At 38.6% G+C, this 22,853-nt stretch overlaps 1 long non-coding RNA gene across 3 annotated transcripts in view; it reads left to right on the top strand.

The window, feature by feature from the left end:
• Positions 1–7,206: 7,206 nt before the first annotated feature.
• Positions 7,207–22,853, top strand: part of LOC117309593 (uncharacterized) — a 32,280-nt gene continuing 16,633 nt past the window's right edge. Inside the window, exons 1-3 of one of the 3 annotated variants that reach the window (XR_012331665.1) lie at positions 7,207–12,350; positions 12,629–12,826; positions 12,915–13,258. This is a non-coding gene — a long non-coding RNA (uncharacterized lncRNA). Of the gene's footprint in view, positions 12,351–12,619; positions 12,827–12,914; positions 13,259–22,853 lie in introns of those variants that run through there. The other 2 variants (XR_004523923.2, XR_012331664.1) reach the window with 2 other exon arrangements.

Genomic DNA, 22,853 nt, shown 5'->3' with positions numbered 1-22,853 from the left:
AGAACAAAAAAAATGCCACTTAGTGTTTCCCCTACCTGTCTGATTTCTTTCCGTTAGGAATATGTTTCACAAGGGAGAGAATGGTCTCCTGATCGGGGACCTTCTTTGTTTTTCTCTCATGTCCCTTAAGATAATTTTGATAGATTATGGTTCCCCCTTGCACATTTAAAAGTTCATAACTAAAATGTTTAATTGTAAATGTATACAGTTTCAAAGGATATAATTTCTGGCACATTAAATTGAAATTTTAAAGTGAAACTGTTACCTCACTTTTAAATATATCTATAGCAATGTTACACCACCATCATCTATTTTTAAAGGCATGAAAATTCCTTCTTTAACAATTAGACATTTTTCATTATTCTCTTTCCTCCTGGAAATTGTATTTCCATTCCACCTCCTCCTCAAAATTGTATACCAGTTTAATCTATTTTTCTGTTTAAGTATATTTTATTGATTACTCTTTCATATGCTTATGCAACAAAAATAAAAGAATTTCCATTCTGTTTTTTTAATAATCTCTAGTCAAGAACTTCATGTCTAAGTTTAAATTCCTTTTGTTACAATTTTAGTTCTGCCTAGAAGTTGCAAAAAAGAAGATAAATTTTCTGTAAACTTAGAGTTCTAAGAGCTAAAACTTTCTCCTGTATTATCATTACAGTTATTTTTCATATGCAAATGATCAAAAACAACATACATAAATTATATTTTTTTAAATTATTGCATATCAAAAATAAAATTGTATTGGGAATGCATTTCATAGTGTGATAGGTAGTGGAGGTTTATGATGTTTCAATCAAATGAGATGACACAAATACTTACAATTGTTCGTTTGACACCCAAGAGATTACATCTTAGAACCATGCAGTGCACCAACAGGAATGGGTGACAGGTGTACCTTTCTATTGTCAAGTGGGAGACAGGCTATGGGCAAAGGAAGGGCTACAAATATTTCATTGACATCTACCTTGGCAAATTAGTTTTAGGAAAGAGTCGATATGGAAGTTGAGTATCTGGAAATTGATTTCCTTAAAACTGTGTTTGCATATCTTCTGAAAAGCTACATGTACATACCTGTTTGAAAAAGCTATTCTATATAGTTATTAAGATAGTCCATGAATGTGTTCCCCCGCAGGAGTAAGAGATAAGAGTGCAGTAAGAGGTGCAAGTGGGGACAATTGCAGACACCTCTTTGAGACCTTTGTAGTGGGAAGGAACACAGTGGGAGAGCCTTTTTTTAGATAAGTTTTAATCTTTAGGAATTCTGATCCAATTATATTTTGATTAGAACAAGAACTTCATTTGATTTCTGTTGTCAAATATTTCCTGCCTTTTAAAAAGTAAGTGCCTTTTAAATTAGTCTGTTTAAATTTAGTGTGATAACTGAAGCTATTAATCTCAGATCCAATGACTTCTCCTAATGTATGCTCACACGGGAGACCCTACTAATTATAAAATGTCACAGATTATCACTTACAAACGAGAGAGGAAAATATGGAGGAAACTCACAAACAATATACACGAGCTTAACACGTACTGACAAATGTCACCCACTTAAAATTGTTTCTAGAATCAGTTAATGATTTTACCTCAAAAACTTTATATAGATAAAAAATTTCAATAATCCTATTTATTTCACTATATATATTTCAATGTATTTTTAATTTATAAATTTATTTTATTTATACTTATTAATTTTATATTTAATAAATTGATAAATGTATGAATAAATATAAATAAATAGATGTTATTTATTCATAGTTATCATTTTTTTTCTCTGAAAAATGGTATACTGCATAAGGAAATCAAAAAATATCTTTTACAAAAAAGGTTAAAGATACCACATTCGTAAAGGCACATATGAAACTATAGCAATGGCAAGGCCAGTGAGAATATAAACAATATGCAAGTAGGACCAATATCTAAATAAGACTTTATAAAACAACTAGAAAACAGTGCAAAAAATATACCTCATAATTGTGCATAAAACTGGCAAGCATAAGCTTATTTACTAATATAAAAAACATAGAATATCATGCATAATTTTATGTGAGGCTTTTAACATTGAGAGGGAGTCTACACTAAACTAAATTATAAATTTATAATCTTGTACATTTCTTAGTTTATTCTATTTATTTTCAGTTTACGTTTATCTTAATTTAGCAAAAATACCCAGCTATTAAAACAAAGGAATCAGACTTTTTACTTTACACTTCAGAAAAATGTAAATTAACAAGGTCTTACTGTAAACTAACTATTTGTTTTCAATTACTTGGCACCAGGTCTTACATATTTTTAACCCAATTTTTAACTTCCTCTTGGAGCACCCTGGAGCAAAAGTTTTGAAACAATGTAAGAAAAACTGCTCTTGGAGCGCTTGGCAGCCAGAACCTCACTCCATATGTTATGTGATGTCTCACCTGGGTTTTAGTTAAACCTGGAAACATCTTTCATCCTTGGGTCAAGCAGCAGACTTGCTTAAGCAAAGCTGGTGAAGTCAGAGGCTGATCCCAGGCTTGGAAGTGTGTGTGGGGAAAGGGAAGGGAGAAGGAAGCGAAGGAGAGGAGAGGAGTGGGCAACAAAGAGATATGGAGAATAGGAGGAAAAAAAGAGATGTCAAGAGGAAAAATAAGAGAGCTGTGTGAGATTGGAAAGGCTAGGGCGGCACCATCCCTGCATCTCCTGCTGAGCGACATTGTTACCTAAGTCTGTTTAGGGAATTTCCAAAACACAGAGGAGCTTTGAGGGTCTGGCTGTCAGACCTTATGCAACCAAGTTGTTTTGGGAACAGCCTGAAAATTTCACAAGAGAGCTGAGTTCTCAAGAGATTGACAGTTTGACCAAAAGATCAAAGGTTTGGTGCAGTGGGGCTGATTTTCAGAAACCCTTCCAAATTGTGAAGATTTTCCTCCTTGTTATGGCAATTAAGACGTGAAAATAGTCATTCAAGGCACTTCTAAGCAGCTTTCTTCTTTGTTCACAAGGTTCCACGAATGTCAGTCCTCTCCAAACCCACGGAAACAAAGTAGGTGACCAGGATGATTACACCCAAATCACTGATAAAAGGAGAGAGAAGCACAGAAATATGCAGTGATTTGTTTGGCTTTCCGAAAAGAGAAAGTTGCATGGTTGGATTACAAATATTATTGCCTTCAGATCAGCGAAGTACATAAGCAGGATTGCTGTGGGTGGGTGTGGAGGAAGGAGTAATTGCATGATTAAGAGTGAGTAGCAGGGGCTTCCCTGGTGCCGCAGTGGTTGAGAGTCTGCCTGCTGATGCAGGGGACACGGGTTCGGGCCCCGGTCCGGGAAGATCCCACATGCCGCGGAGCGGCTGGGCCCGTGAGCCATGGCCACTGAGCCTGCGCATCCGGAGCCTGTGCTCCGCAACGGGAGAGGCCACAACAGTGAGAGGCCCGCGTACCGCAAAAAAAAAAAAAAAAAAAGAGTGGGTAGCAGCAGCCAGATGGGGTGGAGAAGGAAATGTTAACAGTTATTTGAGATTCTGAGTTCACCAGATATAGTTCCCAAACCAATAAGAAGATCTAAAAGCCATACAGTGAGATCCCCTAGATTAGGGAAGTCTGTGATAAACAAAAGCTAATATGCTGTGTTGCTATTGAAAAATACACATAAAGTAATAGCAGCTCTCTCTCTTTTTAAAACGTTTGTTTAATTAACAAAAGGTGATATAGATAATCTAAATACCGGTTAGCAATCCCTAACAACCAGGAGATACTTAAAATTTATTTGGAACTTAGAGTCTGGAAGTAAAGACCCATTTTCCACAACATTTTATACATCACTGTTTTGGCTGCTGAGACTAACTCAGAATATGGGACCATAGAAACTTCACAATTGCACCAAGATTTTTCCGTTCATTGTTCCTACAGTTTGGATTCGGCTTCACAACCATACCTGGGACTTATTAGGCCAGGAAGTCAAGGAGTTGGCATGTGTTTTTATTATAGTTAAACTTATCTGGATTTAAAAGGCATTAAACATCTTCTGATTTCTTTCCTTTCCTTCAATTGTACAAGAATGTTTTAATTGGATATTGTAAACGAAAACGTTCACTCTGCATTGATCACCTAGAGATCTGTTTTCAACCCTCTGAAGATTCCCAAATGCAGGCCTTCCCCTTAAAAGTCCTTAAAGCAGGGTCTTTAAGCCTATAAAGATCCATGAGCCCAAGATTTCCGGCTTGGAATGCTTTGGGCCTCAGTCATCCAGTTTCACTCTTTGTTCAATTACCCGGATAGCAGCCAGACCCTGGTTTCCTCTTGTGCCTTGTGGATAAAGTCATCATTATCTTCATTAATGAAAATGAAAATTCAACTTATTTGCACAGAATTCATTCCGTTGCTACATATCTCCTTTCCATCATAATTTAAGAAGTTTAAACTTGGTACACAAAGCACATTCTGAGGATGACTGGCCAGACGTTGTTGAAGGGCTTAAGTAACAAAAGAGCAAAATAGTATAGGCTGGGTAATGGTCATCTAAATTGCACTCTAAGCAACATCAGCTCTATTATCAGCTCCCACTGAAATTAAATGAAGATGGTTTTTCCAGAAGGAGTTTGCATTCAGCCATAGTGAATGTACAGTGGAAGCTTTCAAAAGTGACATAGGTTTCTCCTCAGTTACTCTACTCATAATTCCAATTAGGAACACACTGATTAACCCCAGCACACAATTTCTGGGAGAATCTTACTTCTATTATCCTGACTAATTTCATGAACCCAGAGGAAAAGGGAGAAGTTTATAATTCATTATGGCAAATTATGCAAAACTAAACCTCTGAAAGCCTGTATCTATAAAAAGATATGAGATTGACCATTATTGATGTTTTTCCTAGGAAGATGGGAGAGCTCTGAATTCAGATGCTGAATGAACTGACTGCTTCAGAACTGCCCTGTAGATACAGTCCTTTCAGGTAGGGGAAGATGCTAAATATCTGGCTGAATTTTGTCAGTGTGTTAAAGCATTTATTTTTTCTAAAATCATTTCAGAAGAAAATAGCGGGCGCAATTCATTGGAGCACATGCATATGAATGTGATAAAACGCAGTGGTCTGCATAGCCAAGATAACATGGAATGAATGACAAAACAAATTTCTCCAAAGCTAAGTTGTGTCATAATGTTCATCTATATTGAACGATCTGTCTTTTCCTCATCTCTACCAGCACTGCTCTGGCCAAGCGACCTCACTGAAATCTTTACTTCCTCTCCTATGCCTTGTCAAGCCTCTTTTCACAGCTACCACGGTGATTTAAAAAAAAAAAAAAAAGGATCATGTTACCCCTGCTTATTTAAAACTTATCAAAATTCCCATTGCATTTTGAATAAAATACAGATTCCCCTCAGATCTCATTTCTTATCATGTCTTTCTCAATCATTATTTTCCAATGTCACTGACCAACTTTCTGTACCTACAAAACGTCTCTGCTTCTGGGCCTTTGCATTTCTTAGGCCCACTGCCTGGAGTTCACTTTTCCCTGAATTTGACCAGGCTAATTCCTTCTAGCAATCAGGGCTTAGTCTTTTCTAGGCATCTTATCAAAAGTAGCCTGCAGATTTTTCATTATCACGTTATCTTGTTTCATCTTCTTCATAAGGCTCTCATTATCGGAAATTATCTTTATTTGTGCTTAATGCCGTTCTTCGCCACTAGAATGGAAACCCAAAGGTCAGCAGTCTGTTTGTTCTGTTCACTGTTGTATTGCCAGCATTTTGACATATATGAAGACCATGCGCCATTTTCGAAATCAAGATTCAGAATGGCTTACATTTTTTGTGGAGAGGGCTTGTGATCAAGACTGTATGAACTTGGAGGGATATGTTGTGGATATGTTGTGGCCAGGGATACGTTGTGGCCAGAATTAAGGATGGCCAAGATGATGGGCAGTATGATATTGTAGAAAGTATGTGAGCTTAGAATCAGACCTGAGCTCAAATCTCAGGCTGCCTTACTAGTTGTGTGACCTTGGGCAAGGTACTTACAGCTTTAGTGAGGCTCACTTTCCTTACATATAAAGAATAGAGAACAAAGAGCATTTACAAAAAACTGTTTCACAGTGTTGTGAAGACTAAATGATACCATGTGTGTAAAGTGACTAGGTCTGTGCCTTCTACATATAGGCTCCCAATAAGTGGTAAATTATTGTGATAGACATTACTTGTTACCTATCCCATAGCTATAGTCCCTTCTTCTTTGATAACAGGGCCCTAATTTTGTTCAGGGTGGTAATGCCTAGGCCCAGATGATGAATCATGTTTAATCTAAGACAATCATTAGCAACCTGTTCCCCACTTTCCCAGCCTCCTTTGCAACTACAGGTGGTCACGGGATCCAATTCTGTATGATGAAACTAAGGGAAAGTTGGCACTGTGTGTGTAAAGGGGGGAAGGGAGACTCCAGGGAGGTTTCTGCTTTTCTGATACAAGGACAGACATCAGTGATGCTGTATATGACTGCCTCCCCCCGCCACCCTTTCTTCCTGCCGTGAATATTGAAGTGATGGCTTATGAGCAAGCATCCTACAACCTGAAGAGAAAGCCTTGCCATTTTTGAGCCACAGAACCAATGCCAGAAACCATTTACCTGCATGCATTTTTGTCATATGAAAATAATAATCCCATATTTACTGAAGCAACTGTTAGGTTACCTGCTACTAAAAGTAATATTTCTGAATGATGCAAATGTATATGTGTCTGTGTGTCTGTATATGTGTGTGTAGGCAAGTAGAGCATTTAAAGTTGATGGTAGTGAGATATACGTTACTGGTACCCAAAGTTAGCTGGTTCAGTGTCACCAGGATGCTTACCAAGTAAAAGCAGGGATGGATTGCCAATCTATTCAAGGTCACACCTTAAACATGGTAAAGTTTAAGGATGTGGATTTTAAATTTCATTAATTAAAGCTGATACTCAGGATACCCATCCCTCCAAAACACGGGCTACATTTTATTGTGGAAAACAATAGTATGTGTATTTATCTAAAACCAAGTTTTAAAAGAAATCTGCTTTCCATTTTCAATGTTAACCTCATTTTATTTCCTTTTATAAAAACTGAGTATATTCTCTTTATATTTTTGGATATTTGAGTAAAGAACAAACAGCATTTACAAAATGCTACGTTTAAAAAAACTTATTTTAGGGCTTCCCTGGTGGCGCAGTGGTTAAGAGTCCACCTACCGATGCAGGGAACATGGGTTCGTGCCCCGGTCCGGGAAGATCCCACATGCAGCGGGGCGGCTGGGCCCGTGAGCTATGGCCGCTGAGCCTGCGTGTCCGGAGCCTGTGCTCCGCAACGGGAGAGGCCACAGCAGTGAGAGGCCCGTGTACTGCAAAAAAAAAAAAAAAAAAAAAACACCTTATTTTAGGTCTTAAAATTTTCAAGTGTTTATGAGACAAATGTTTTTTAAAATAAAACTGACATTTAAACTAAAAATGTTCTATTGTACTATATAAATTCATCATGCTATATGAAATATATTATTGTAGTCTAAAATTTTAAAACAATATGGTATACTTTTAGGTACTTAGCTAACTGTTAATTTTCATAATAAAAGTAAAATTTGTATAGTGTTACTATGCACCTAATTGTTCTAAAATCTTAATTTATATGAACTCATTTAGTCTTCTCATCAGTCTTCTCTATGGATTTGGTACCGTTATTATTGTCATTCCCATTTTATATCTGGTGATACGGAGGCACAGAGATACTGAATAATTTGTCTCAGTAGAGCTAAGATATGAACCAAGGGATCCTGGCTCTAGAGGCTGCTCTCTTATCTGCTATGCTTTGTTGCCTCCCAAGTTTACTCATTATACCTCATATGAGCATAGTTATATTATTTGTTAACTTGTGGTAAGCTACATTCCTTAACACATTTCCTATTCACTCCTTTTGCTGTGTATTTAAAGATTGTTTTTCATTTATTATCCCATATACTTTGGAATAAATGGACTTGCCACCCTCCCTTACCCTATTCCTCCCGGTAAGCTAACAAGTTGCGGTAGATCTCTAGCACTCTTGTGCACTCAGCCAATTAGAACAAAACTCCTTCTGATGGGAATCCTAAGCCAAAATTCTCATCTGCCTTAAGAATAAAGATCCTTAAGAATAAAGGATCAGTTGCCCTTTGGGGACACATTAGGAGGCATTGCACCAACCATATTCAGCTTGTAAAACTCTAGCTTGAATTCTGCCATTTCTATTTAGTTCATGGCCTGCAGTTCCGGGGCTGTGTATATCTTATTCCATATTCTGGGGGAACCTCACAAGTGTTATCTTTTCCTTTGTCTGTCTGTCATTGTGACTTAGGAAATATGGACAAGGATAAGGACTACTGATTTTATGGATGAAACAAAAGTTTTAGAAAGGGAGCGGGACTGAGCATCCCTTCAGTTGTCTGTTCCATGATTAGGCTGACTGTGAGAAAGGGATAAGAGAAAAGCCAAAGTCAGACGTATTTAAAGGAAGAGAGTAGAGAATGTGAGAATAAAATGTGGGAGAAGGGAAGAGATTCAGAGAAGAGTGAGAAAGTCAGCAGGTCTGGGTCTTGGGGGTGTGGGACAGGTATATGAAGAGTGTTGGAGAAGAAAAGATCTGCTTCTTCCGTGTCTCACTTGTGGAAACTACAGTGTTAAAGGAAGCTGCCCAGAATGGCCTCTCTGCTTGGAAGCTCCTTAGGCATCAAGGAAATAAATAATTAAGCCTAGTCCTGACCACATCCTTTTTCTCCTGGCATTTGTATCCTCCCTCCATTCTCCAAACCTTTGATATTATTCTTTAAATTAATCACTCATTTTCTCTTTGCAACGTCCTGTCCTGGCGTCTGCGGCTCTCGCTTTTGTGAACGGCTTTTGGGTACTCTGCACTAAGCAGCCATCCTGGATCAGATCATGTCAGAAAGCTGCTTTTCCAGTTATGGGAAAACCACAAGAAAGTTCCTAAAATGGCAGTCCCAGCTTGCTCCCTGCAATTATGTTTTTGTCTCCCCCTTCTCGCTTTCAAGTTTTTTTTTTTTAGTTTTGTATATGGAACTTAGCTAACAGGAAGAAGAGATTACTAGCGTTAACTTTTGAGCAAACTCCTTAGAGGAGTTCCTCTGAAATTTCTGTAGCTCCATGATGTAGGCTGACTGCTGCCTCTTCATTTTCCTTTCACTCATCAGCATCTCACAAATTCGCTTCTGCTCCTCTACGAAGTCTGGTCCTACAGAAGTTTCTAAGAACCTCCCCGTTCATGACTCAAATAGAAACTGTTCAGTCCTTTTGTTAACTGAGTACTTTTTGTCCACATCTTTCTTTCTTCAATCCCCAAATCCTTGTGCCATGTATTCCTCTCAGGTTCCTTCTGATTTTTTTCCTCACTGGTTCCTCTTCCTCTGTTTCATCCTTACATTGTAGCTTCCCTGGGCTTCTGATTCTGTCATCCTTTCCCCTTCCTTCACCTTCTTCCCTATTATGGGTTGAATTGCATCTCCTCCAAAAAGGTATGTTAAAGCCCTAATCCCTAGTACCTTGGAATGTGAGCTTATTTAGAAATAGGGTCATTGCAAACATAATTAGCTAAATTGACATGAGGTTATACTGGAGTAGGATGGGTTCTAAGTCCAATATGACTTGTGTCCTTATAGGAAAAAGTAAATTTGATAGAGCATATGTACAGGGGAGGCAGCCATGTGAAGAGAGAGCAGAGACTGGAGTTATGCTGCCACAAACCAAGGAACACCAGGGGGTTACCAGGAATTGGGGGAGGTGAGGACGGCTACTCCTTGAGAGACTTCAGGGGGATCATGGCCCTGCCAGCATCTTGATTTCAGACTTCTAGCCTCCAGAACCATGAGACAATACATTTCTGTTTAGCCCTGGTTTGTGGGTACTTTGTTCTGGCAGTCCTAGGAAACTAATAACCCTCCCCTCTTCTCCTCTCCCCTCTCATCCCTCCTCCTCTTTTCCCTTCTTTTCTCTTTTCTTCCCTAATCCCTGGATAACAACATCCACCCCATGACCTATATTCCATTATCCTATATTCCATTACCTGATATTCCATTATCACCTATATTCTGACAACTCTCAGGTCTCCTGAACTCTAAAACCAAATTTATAATTTCCCATTTATCTTCTTCATCTGGGTGTTCTGCAGACATTTGAAAGTCAACACATTTAAAACAGGACTCATATTTGCTCTTTATTCTATGTTCTTGTGGCAGGTTGTATTGTCCTAAGATGACTGCACAATGTATCTCACTGTGACATCATAATGTGACATTGTAACTCTGTTCATCCAGAGTTGAGGGTCTCTGTTCCCTCCCTGAACCTGGGTGGACCTTTGTGATAACCTTGACCAGTGAAGTGACTAGTAGCAGAAGTGACTTCATGTAACTTCTAAGGCCAAGTCATAAAAATTCGATTCACTTCCACCCGGTTTTCTTGGAACATTTGCTATTGGAACCCAGCCACCATGCTGTGAGAAAGCCTAGGCCACATGGAGAGGCCAAGTGTAGGCACTCTGATCAACAGCTCCAAGTGAGGTCCAGTTGACAGCCAATATGTACCTCTAGGTATATGAAAGAGGAAGGCTTTGAGATGATTCCAGCCACAGCCGCCATCTGACCGCAACATGTGAGAGATCTTGAACAGGAACCGTAAGGCTAAGGCAATCAGCCTCCAAAACCATAAGAGATGATCACAAATGATTGTGTTATTTTAAGCCACTAAGTTTTGGGAATAAATCATTATGCAGCAATACATAACTGCAGTGGTTCTTTATTTTGATTAATAAAACAACATTTAGTCAGTCACAATGCTTTATATTCTCAGTCATCTGTAATTCTTCCTTTTCACTCATTCCACAAATTTAGTCCATTTTCTAATTCTTGCCAATTCAACCTCATAAATTTTTGCTGAGAAAATGCTCTTCCTTATATACTCTGTTTCCCTGCCTTATGGATACCATTGTAATAATGCATACGAAAGAGGATGAGGTCTTAAACTGGCATCTTCCAGGCTTCCATTTTGTCCTGATTGAATCGATCCTCATGCTTATGTTAGAGTGATCTCTTTAAAATGCAAATCTGACCATGTCATTTTCCTGCCTGTCACCCTCTGAGTTAAAGATAATGTCTTCTTATGCAAAGATATTCATGCAAGGTCCTCCATAAGGTGGTTCCCAAAACTATCTTTCCAGATTTATCACTTGGCATGGCACCCCATGTCCCCAACATTCTAGCCACTTTGGCCTATTCATTTTGCCCTAAGTAAGCAGCACCTATGCTTCTGTGCTTCTGCCCATGATCCTTTTTCTCCCTGGAATGTCTTTGTGAGTTTTTCCTGTCCTAGATTACATACCACTGTTTTGAAGAACTTTATTGGAACATTCTCTTGTCCCCCAGCAGAACTACTTTTTTTCCCTCTGCTTTAATAAAACCTTGCAATATCTCTCTCATTTTATTAGAATTATGTTTTTCTAGCTGTCTCTCCTATTAAACTGAGAAACCTCTAGTACTAGAACTACATGCTAGATTTAATATTAGATGCTGATGATTCTAAGAACAGCAAGGTATAATATAGTTACACCATTCATTCAATCATTCATTTATTTGCTCATTCACTTATTCCTTTATCAAATATTGTTTACCAATGGCACTCTATTCCCAAGGAAAGAGTGAGCATGTAACTTTTCTAATTTGTCTTAGAGAGCTGAAAAATCAAGCCATTGTCTTTTGCTGGGAGAGCTCACAGGATACTTTGGGAACAATTTCAATACCAAAGATAAAACACATGTTTATGAAACTAAACACTGTAATAACCACTTTACATATATCATTACACTTAATCCTCATAAAGATACTTGAATGTAGATTTTATTGTTGAGTAAACTGTTAAAGACTAAATAGCTTGCCCAAGTTAACAGTAAATAGCAATGCTATATTTGGATCTAAGTCTGTTTGGTTCTCAAGTTCATTTTCTTTCCATCATTAGGTCATATTTTCTTCTCCTTTTAGTATCAGTGGTCATCTCTTTCGTAATTACTGCATTGTTGGCATTTCCAGATCACCTACGTGTCCATCTACTAAAATATCTGGTGGGGAGGTGGGACACTACTAGCCCTGACAGCCTTTCCACCTAACTTTCCAGATTTCAGTTCCCCCAGGTGTCTAGTGAGCTGTCCTTTATTTCTCTTCCATTCGCAGTTATTTTGAGCAGTTTAGAAGTTGAGTTTTCATGAGGCTGCACTGAGAAGTTTGATTAGTCAGGCAAAGATGGACTTGAGAGACTCTAATTAGAGACAGTCTTGTGTTCAAATAAGGCATGTGGGAGGAAAGTCACAGCTGAGTAAGTAAAGACTGTGGGTCTGGGTGTGGCATCTGCGTGTGGGCCTTTGTGTCTGTGTGGGTGTGAGAATGCAAGCACATGTGCTGTCTGTAGCAGAAGGCATCTGTGGCTGGAGTGGTTCTTGCTACCACTAGGCATTTTTATTGTCTGCCTGTCCATGTGTTCTTAGGTGCACATGTGGCTTCTCCGTGGGTGTGCCAGTCGTGTCTGTGTATGGGTTTCTCTGTGTGCGTGTGGAGGTGTGGAAGGAAAAGCTAACTTCTCGATAGCTTTTCCAGACTTCCATCGAGAGCCCAAGACTCAGAGTGAAAATGCTGTCAGATGCTTAAATGAAATTTGCTACTGATATCTTAACTAGGAGGCATGGAGAAGCCAGAAAATGGAATCAACAATCCATTACATGCCCCACTCCTCTTCTTTTTCCAGTCTTAAAAGAGTCTCCTTCCTCATCTCCACCTCATCACTTATCTGTCCAGGTGAATTATTTTTCACTCTGCTTGCATGTCATCAAGCTGAATGATTGTTTCTGCCTCTAAACACTTCTGTGTTTTTGCCTCTAAAAAGGAAGAGAAGAGCTGTGAGATCCGGAGAGGACCGGCAGGTGAAATGTCTAGACGGGGGACACAGGGAGCCACTGCCTGCTCTGCCGTGTTGAATCATCACGTTGACTACATGCCAGGCACTGTGTTATAATATCGTCACACCACTGTCCCAATGTCCCCAAGTGATAGGCTAACAGCCAAGAGGAGATAAAAGATAAAATAACAGGTAGAATTATGGTGGAACGTGAAACAGATCAATCCATGAAAGCAACTATGTGAATTGTGGAATATAAGTTCTCTTTGTGCTCTATCAAAGTAAAATTTGCAAAAAATTTGACCAAGGTAAAAAATTTATGCAAAAAATAAAGAGAAAAAATCTATGAAAACTGTCTAATGCAGAGCTTCTACTAATACCTGAGTCAGACTTCACCCCTCTCCAAACATTGTAACTATTCTACATTGGCTGGTGACTCTGATTTCTAAAAATGAAAAATATTTTATTTTTACATTCTGTGGCTTTTGTATAACTAGAGAGGGTACATTTGAGAGAGAGAGAGGAGAGACAGAAGAGAGAGGACAGAAGAAGAGAGGGAAGGATGTAACATGACTGAGATGTATTGATAGATTTTTATTCTTCTATTGAATGACAGCCATACAATCAGAACAGCAGTGAGATGCTTCCTCCTAAGTTGGAAAAAGGAGAAATAAGGTTTGCCATCTGTGGGAGTAGGCCTGGAGACTGTAAATAAGTGCCTGAAGTGTTTGGGAACACGAAAAGCTCCAGTTAAGGTCACCTGGGTGTAATTTCAAGCAGGCAGTTCTAGAATGTGATTTTAATTTAGTAATGGGAACCCAGGTGTATTGTACTTCATATGGAGAAAGAGTTGAATGCACAGAAGACAGTTCAGTCTGGAGGAAAAGAAAGGGAAACTACAACTGGGCAGTCCAGAGACAGGGAATTAGGAGACACAAATACTCAATCACTGCAGCATATTGTGGGGCAATGATCCTTCATCCCACAGCCCCACCTCTAGCATGAATAGGAGATTTTGCTTAAGATCATGCATATTTCCATTTGTTTTTATTTTCTGCTCACTAAGTAGCATTTTCATCATGAACTGTTCTGCTAATGAGAAGGTAATACCCTGGATGGGAAAAATATCATTATTCTAGAACCTGGAAGGAGTGTCTTTCCCAGAATAAGTGAAGGAAGGGACAGTCTAATTGGACTGATAAACTTCAGTCTCCTGTGAGTTTGATTAGTTTGATTAGTCTTTCCAGGACTGATGATGGAGAGACGCTGACAAGGTAAGAGCCAGATCCAGAACTGTATCACCTGTGAGGCCCATTGGTGCACGGGAAGCTGGCCTTCCTCTGGAAAGCACTCTGCTGTTAACTACATTGAATACTTAACACTGCTGGGTCATTATTTAGGAACAATACATATAGATGGGATAAGGCTTATCAGTATATGCATATTTCCAACCTTGCTCCTTCCCTGACACTAAAAAGGACTCTAGCTTGGCCTATTTAGTGTTGTTTCTTTTCCCCACTCTGCAAATCATAGTCCTGATTTGTTTGAATGGTTTTTGAGATTTTGTGATGGAGGGTTGAGAGGAAAAGGTGGGGAGTTGGGGAGCAAAAGGACAAGATATGCTTGTGTAGGGATTTAAAGGAGATTAGTGGTGGTCTGTGAGAGAAATGGATTGAGGAGCGAAATAAGTAGTCATCAAGGTCTGTGTATCAGCTTCATGGAGTTTGAGGTGACACAAGTGAACTACTTTTTTATACTGAAATTATTTTAGTTGGATGAAATAGAATGCATTTTTTTTTACCCACACATTTTCTTCCTTCCTTCCTTCCTTCCTTCCTTCCTCCCTCTCTCCCTCCCTCCCTTTCTCTCTCTTTCTTTCTTTCCTTCTTTCTTTTTTAACTTAAATTCTTTTTTAATTGAGATATAGTTGATTTACAATATTATATTAGTTTTAGGTGTGTAACATAGTGATAGAAAATTTTTATGGCTTATACTCCATTTATAATTATTATAAAATATTGGCTATATTCCCTGTGCTGTACAATATATCCTTGGTCTTATCTATTTTATACATAGTAGTTTATATCTCTTAATCCCCTAACCCTATCTTGCCCCTCACTCCTTCCCTCTCCCACTGGTAACCACTAGTTTGTTCTCTGTATCTGTGAGTCTGCTTTTTTCTTGATATGTTCACTAGTTTGTTTTATTTTTTAGATTCAACATATAAGTGATAACATGCAGTATTTCTCTTTCTCTCTCCGACTTATTTCACTTAGCATAATATCCTCCAGGTCCATCCCTGTCATTACAAATGGCAAAATTTCATTCTTTCTTTATGGCTGAGTAGTATTCCATTGTGTATATATACCACATCTTCTTTATTCATTTGTCTGTTGATGGACACTTAAGTTGCTTCCATGTCTTGGCAATTGTGAATAATGCTGCTATGAACATTGGGGTGCATGTATCACTTTGAATTAGTGTTTTCATTTCCTTTGGATATATGCCCAGGAGTGGGATTGCTGAATCATATGATAGTTCTATTTCTAGTTTTCTGAGGAACCTCCATACTGTTCTCCATAGCAGCTGTACCAATTTACATTCCCAGCAACAGTGTATGAGGGTTCCCCTTTCTCCACATTCTCACCAGCATTTATTATTTATGGTCTTTTCGATGATAGCCATTCTAATGGGTGTGAGGTGATATTTCATTGTGGTTTTGATTTGCGTTTCTCTGATGATGAGTGATGTTGAACATCTTTTCATGTTGGAATGCATTCTTTTAAATTCAACATTTGTAAGGATGAAAACAACTTAAATACAGCTTTAGAAAGATTTCACATAAATTTTATTGCTTACTATCCTAAATTATTTTGCCTAGAATTTGTTAATTAATTTGATTTTCAAGCCCAGAGAACCATCAATCATGAGCTATTAACCCGCCCTCTCTCATAGCTTAAGGTATCACATATTAAACCATTTTTTCTCCAGAGCTCCAGACCATATATCCAGCTACCAACTGATCATTTTCACTGAGATATCCCTTTAGCAGCTCAGGTTGAAATGAGCTCACCATTGTACTTTCCAAACCTTCTTCTCCTTCAGTATTTCTTTTCTTGGTGAATGGTACTCTTTTATGCCTAGATTTCTGAACCAAACCCATGGAATCTATCTTGACTCTTCCCTCTCTGTTATCAGCCTCACAATTTCTCTATTATAATTCCTAAATATATCTAAAATTTGCCCACTCCATCTCCATCTCACTGACACAGCCTTGGATCAGACCACCATTGTGTCTCACCTGGGTAACTGAAAGAGCTTCCTAGTGATTTTCTCTGTCTCCAGGCCTTCCCTGACCCAGACCTCTAGATGAAAATAATGTGATGATTTACTTCTGTTACTGTTTGGACTATACATTTCCTATATAGTTCTATTTAATTATTAGTCTTGAGGGTTTTTTTTATTTGATTTGTATGTAAGTGTTTTATATTGATCATATTCTAGAGTTTTTCCAAATACTACATCTTAATAGCTATACTACTTAATTTTCCCCATATTAAAAAAAAAAGCGATAAATCAATGCCATTCTTTTTTCCCCCATAGAGACCTTCCTCAGAGAATTTTTGTCTAACTGCCTGAACTACTTAGACCTAACACCTGGTGCTTCCTTTTATGTCTTCCTGCGTTAGATATACAATTGGCTGGATCCCATGTCTTCCTCTTTCTTGGTTTATTCCTGAAAGTGACAGTCTATGAGAGGGTGAATATGGGAGACAATTCTATAGTGTCTTCTTTTATTTTAACATCTTTATTGGAGTATAATTGCTTTACAATGTTGTGTTAGTTTCTGCTGTACAACAAAGTGAATCAGCTATATGTATACATATATATGCCCATATCCCCTCCCTCTTGTGTCTCACTCCCACCCTCCCTATCTCACCCCTCTAAGTGGTCACAAAGCACTGAGCTGATCTACCTGTGTGATGCAGCTGCTTCCCAGTAGCTATCTATTTTACATTTGGTAGTGTGTATATGTCAATGCTACTCTCTCACTTCATCCCAGCTTACCCTTCCCCCTCCCAGTGTCCTCAAGTCCATTCTCTACATCTGCATCTTTATTCCTCTCCTGCCCCTAGGTTTGTCAGAACCTTGTTTTTTTTTAGATTCCATATATATGTGTTAGCATATGGTATTAGCTTTGATCTTTCTGACTTACTTCACTCTGTATGACAGACTCTAGGTCCATCCACCTCGCTACAAATAATTCAGTTTCATTTCCTTTTATGGCTGAGTAATATTCCATTGTATATATGTGCCACATCTTTTTTATCCGTTCATCTGTATATGGACACGTAGGTTGTTTCCATGTCCTGGCTATTGTAAATAGTGCTGCAATGAACATTGTGGTACATGACACTTTTTGAATTATGATCTTCTCAGGGTATATGTCCAATAGTGGGGTTCCTGGGTCTATGGTAGTTCTAGTTTTAGTTTTTTAAGGAACCTCCATACTGTTCTCCACAGTGGCTGTATCAATTTACATTCCCACCAACAGTGCAAGAGGGTTCCCTTTTCTCCACACCCTCTCCAGCATTTATTGTTTGTACATTTTTTTGAAGATGGCCATTCTGACCAGTATGAGGTGATAACTCATTGTAGTTTTGATTTGCATTTCTCCAATGATTAGTGATGCTGAGCATCCTTTCATGTGTTTGTTGGCAATCTGTATATCTTCTTTGGAGAAATGACTGTTTAGGTCTTCTGCCCATTTATGAATTGGGTTGTTTGTTTTTTGATATTGAGCTGCATGAGCTGCTTGTATATTTTAGAGATTAATCTTTTGTCAGTTGCTTCATTTGCAAATATTTTCCCCAATTCTGAGGGCTGTCTTTTCATCTTGTTTAGGGTTTCCTTTGCTGTGCAAAAGCTTTTAAATTTTATTAGCTCCCATTTGTTTATTTTTGGTTTTATTTCCATTTCTCTAGGAGTTAGGTCAAAAAGGATCTTGCTGTGATTTATGTCATAGAGTGGTCTGCCTATATTTTCCTCTAAGAGTTTTATAGTGTCTGGCCTTACATTTAGGTCTTTAATCCATTTTGAGTTTATTTTTGTATAAAGTGTTATAGAGTGTTCTAATTTCATTCTTTACATGTAGCTGTCCAGTTTTCCCAGCACCACTTATTGAAGAGGCTGTCTTTTCTCCATTGTATATTCTTGCCTCCTTTATCAAAGATAAGGTGACTGTATGTGCGTGGGTTTATCTCTGGGCTTTCTATCCTGTTCCATTGATCTATATTTCTGTTTTTGTACCAGTACCATACTGTCTTGATTACTGTAGCTTTGTAGTATAGTCTGAAGTCAGGGAGCCTAATTCTTCCAACTCCATTTTTCTTTCTCGAGATTGCTTTGGCTATTCGGGGTCTTTTGTGTTTCCAAACAAATTGTGAAATTTTTTGTTCTAGTTCTGTGAAAAATGCCATTGGTAGTTTGATAGGGATTGCATTGAATCTGTAGATTGCTTTGGGTCGTATAGTCATTTTCACAATGTTGATTCTTGCAATCCAAGAACATGGTATATCTCTCCATCTATTTGTATCATCTTTAATTTCTTTCATCAGTGTCTTATACTTTTCTGCATACAGGTCTTTTGTCTCCTTAGGTAGGTTTATTCCTAGGTATTTTACCCTTTTTGTTGCAGTGGAAAATAGGAGTGTTTCCTTAGTTTCTCTTTCAGATTTTTCATCCTTAGAGTATAGGAATACAAGAGATTTCTGTGCATTAATTTTGTATCCTGCTTCTTTACCAAATTCATTGATTAGCTCTAGTAGTTTTCTGGTAGCATCTTTAGGATTCTCTACATATAATATCATGTCATCTGCAAACAGTGACAGCTTTACTTCTTCTGTTCCGATTTGTATTCCTTTTATTTCTTTTTCTTCTCTGATTGCTGTGGCTAAAACTTCCCAAACCATGTTGAATAATAGTGCTGAGAGTGGGCATCCTTGTCTTGTTCCTGATTTTAGAGGAAATGGTTTCAGTTTTTCACCATTGAGAACAATGTTGGCTGTGGGTTTGTCATATATGGCATTTATTATGTTGAGGTAAGTTCCCTCTATGCTTACTTTCTCTAGGGTTTTTATCATAAATGGGTGTTGGATTTTGTTGAAAGCTTTTTCTGCATCTGTTGAGATGATCATATGGGGTTTTTTTGTTTTTGGGGGCTTTTTTTTGTGGTACGTGGGCCTCTCACTGTTGTGGCCTCTCCCGTTACGGAGCACAGGCTCCAGACGCTCAGGCTCAGTGGCCATGGCTCATGGGCCTAGCCACTCCGTGGCATGTGGGATCTTCCCGGACCGGGGCACAAACCCGTGTCCCCTGCATCGGCAGGTGGACTCTCAACCACCGTGCCACCAGGGAAGCCCGATCATATGGTTTTTATCCTTCAGTTTGTTAATATGGTGTATCACATTGATTGATTTGCGTATATTGAAGAATCCTTGCATTTCTGGTATAAACCCCACTTGTTCGTGGTGTATGATTCTTTTAGTGTGCTGCTGGATTCTGTTTGCTAGTTATTTTGTTGAGTATTTTTGCGTTGATGTTCATCAGTGATATTGGCCTCTAGTTTTCTTTCTTTGTGACATCTTTGTCTGGTTTTAGTATCGGGGTGATGGTGGCCTTGTAGAATGAGATTGGGAGTGTTCCTCCCTCTGCTATATTTTGGAAGAGTTTGAGAAGGATAGGTGTTAGCTCTTCTCTAAATGTTTGATAGAATTCTCTTCTGAAGCCATCTTGTCCTGGCCTTTTGTTTGTTGAAGACTTTTAATCACAGTTTCAATTTCAGTCACAGAAGGTTGTGCTTTTCTAAGAATCTGTACATTTCTTCCAAGTTGTCCGTTTTACTGACATATAATTCCTTGTAGTAATCCCTTGCGATTCTTTGTATTTCTGCAGTGTCAGTTGTTACTTCTCCTTTTTCATTTCTAATTCTGTTGATTTGAGTCTTCTCCCTTTTTTACTTGATGAGTCTGGCTATTGGTTTATCAATTTTGTTTATCTTCTCAAAGAATCTGCTTCTAGTTTTATTGATCTTTGCTATTGTTTTCTTCATTTCTTTTTCATTTATTTCTGATCTAATCTTTATGATTTCTTTCTTTCTGCTAACTTTTGGGGTGTTTTTGTTCTTCTTTCTCTAATTGCTTTAGGTTTAAGGTTAGGTTGTTCATTTGCAATTTTTCTTGTTTCTTGAGGTAGGATTGTATTGCTATAAACTTCCTTCTTAGAACTGCTTTTGCTGCATCCTATAGGTTTTGGGTCATCATGTTTTCATTGTCATTTGTTTCTAGGTATTTTTTGATTTCCTCTTTGATTTCTTCAGTGATCTCTTGGTTATTTAGTAGCATATTGTTTAGCCTCCATTTGTTTTTGTGGGGTTTTTTGGTGTTTTTTTTTTTTTGTGGTATGCGGGCCTCTCACTGTTGTGGCCTCTCCCATTGTGGAGCACAGGCTCCGGATGCACAGGCTCAGCGCCCATGGCTCACGGGCCCAGCCACTCTGCGGCATGTGGGATCCTCCCGGACTGGGGCACGAATCCGTGTCCCCTGCATCGGCAGGCGGACTCTCAACCACTGCTCCACCAGGGAAGCCCCTGTTTGTATTTTTAACAGTTTTTTTTCCTGTAATTGATATCTAGTGTCATATTGTTGTGGTCAGAAAAGATACTTCATACAATTTCAATTTTCTTAAATATACCAAGGCTGATTTGTGACCCAAGGTATGATCTATCCTGGAGAATGTTCCATGAGCACTTGAGAAGAAAGTGTATTCTTTTGTTTTTGGATGCAATGTCCTATAAATATCAGTTAAGTCCATCTTGTTTAATGTGTCATTTAAAGCTTGTGTTTCCTTATTTGTTTTCATTTTGGATGGTCTTTCCACTGGTGAAAGTGGGGTGTTAAAGTCCCCTACTATGACTGTGTTACTGTTGATTTTCCCTTTTATGGCTGTTAGCATTTGCCTTATGTATTGAGGTGCTCCTATGTTGGGCACATAAATATTTACAATTGTTATATCATCTTCTTGGATTGATCCCTTGATCATTATGTAGTGTCCTTCTTTGTCTCTTGTAATAGTCTTTATTTTAAAGTCTATTTTGTCTGATATGAGAATTGCTACTCCAGCTTTTTTTTTATTTCAATTTGCATGGAATATCTTTTTCCATCCCCTCACTTTCAGTCTGTATGTGTACCTAGGTCTGACGTGGGTCTCTTGCAGACAGCATATATATGGGTCTTGTTTTTGTATCCATTCAGCCATTCTATGTCTTTTGGCTGGAGCATTTAATCTATGTACATTTAAGGTAATTACCAATATGTATGTTCCTTAATTGTTTTGAGTTTGTTTTTGTAGGTCTTTTCCTTCTCTTGTGTTTCCTGCCTAGAGAAGTTCCTTTAGCATTTGTTGTCAAGCTCGTTTTGTAGTGCTGAATCTCTTAACTTTAGCTTGTCTGAAAAGTTTTTAATTTCTCCATCAAATCTGAATGAGATCCTTGCTGGGTAGAGTAATCTTGGTTGTACATTTTCCCCTTTCATCACTTTAAATATGTCCTGCCACTCCCTTCTGGCTTGCAGAGTTTCTGCTGAAAGATCAGCTTTTAACCTTATGCACATTCCCTTGTATGTTATTTGTTGCCTTTCCCTTGCTGCTTTTAATATTTTTTCTTTGTATTTAATTTTTGATAGTTTGGTTAGTATGTGTCTTGGCAAGTTTCTCCTTGGATTTATCCTGTGTGGGACTCTCTGTGCTTCCTGGACTTGATTGATGGCTTCCTTTCCCATTTTAGGGACGTTTTTTACTATAATCTCTTCAAATATTTTCTCAGACCCTTTCTGTTTTTCTTCTTCTTCTGGGACCCCTATAATTCTAATGTTGGTGTATTTAATGTTGTCTCAGAGGTCTCTGAGACTGTCCTCAATTCTTTTCATTCTTTTTTCTTTAGTCTGCTCTGTTTTAGTTATTTCCACTCTTTTATCTTCTAGGTCACTTATGTGTTCTTCTGCCTCAGTTATTCTGCTGTTGATTCCTTCTAGAGAATTTTTAATTTCATTTATTGTGCTGTTCATCATTGCTTGTTTGCTGTTTAGTTCTTCTTGGTCCTTGTTAAATGTTTCTTGTATTTTCTCCATTCTGTTTCCAAGATTTTGGATCATCTTTAGTATCATTGCTCTGAATTCTTTTTCAGGTAGACTGCCTTTTTCCTCTTCATTTGTTTGGTCTTGTGGGTTTTTACCTTGCTCCTTCATCTGCTGCATATTTCTCTGTCTTATCATTTTGTTTAACTTACTGTGTTTGGGGTCACCTTTTCACAGGCTGCAGGTTTGTAGTTCCAGTTGTTTTTGGTGTCTGCTGCCAGTGGGTGGGGTTGGTTCAGTGGTTTGTGTAGGCTTCCTGGTAGAGGGGACTGGTGCCTGTGCTCTGGTGGGAGGGGCTGGATCTTGTCTTTCTGGTGGGCAGGGTTGCATCTGCTGGTGTGTTTTGGGTTGCCTGTGAACTTAGTATGATTTTAAACAGCCTCTCTGCTAATGGGTGGGGTTGTATTCCTGTCTTGCTAGTTGTTTGGCAAGGGGCGTTGAGCCCTGGAGCTTGCTGGCCATTGGGTGGAGCTGGGTCTTAGCACTGAGACAGAGAACTCTGGGAGAGCTCTCGCCAATTGATATGACACAGGGCTGGTAGGTCTCTGGTGTTCCAATGTCCTGAACTCGGCTCTCCCACCTCAGAGGCTCGGGCCTGACACCAGGCCAGAGCACAAAGACCCTGTCAGTCACACGGCTCTGGGAATTCAGGCAAAGTCGGCAGGAATCAACTCCAAATATTAAGACCTCCAGCTTACTAACCAAGCAGAAATGCTTCCAATTCTGCAGTCTTTTC

This window comes from Tursiops truncatus, chromosome 1 (assembly GCF_011762595.2).
Source record: "Tursiops truncatus isolate mTurTru1 chromosome 1, mTurTru1.mat.Y, whole genome shotgun sequence".
NCBI classification, from domain to species: domain Eukaryota; kingdom Metazoa; phylum Chordata; class Mammalia; order Artiodactyla; family Delphinidae; genus Tursiops; species Tursiops truncatus.
This window is presented reverse-complemented; position numbering and strand designations above follow the sequence as displayed.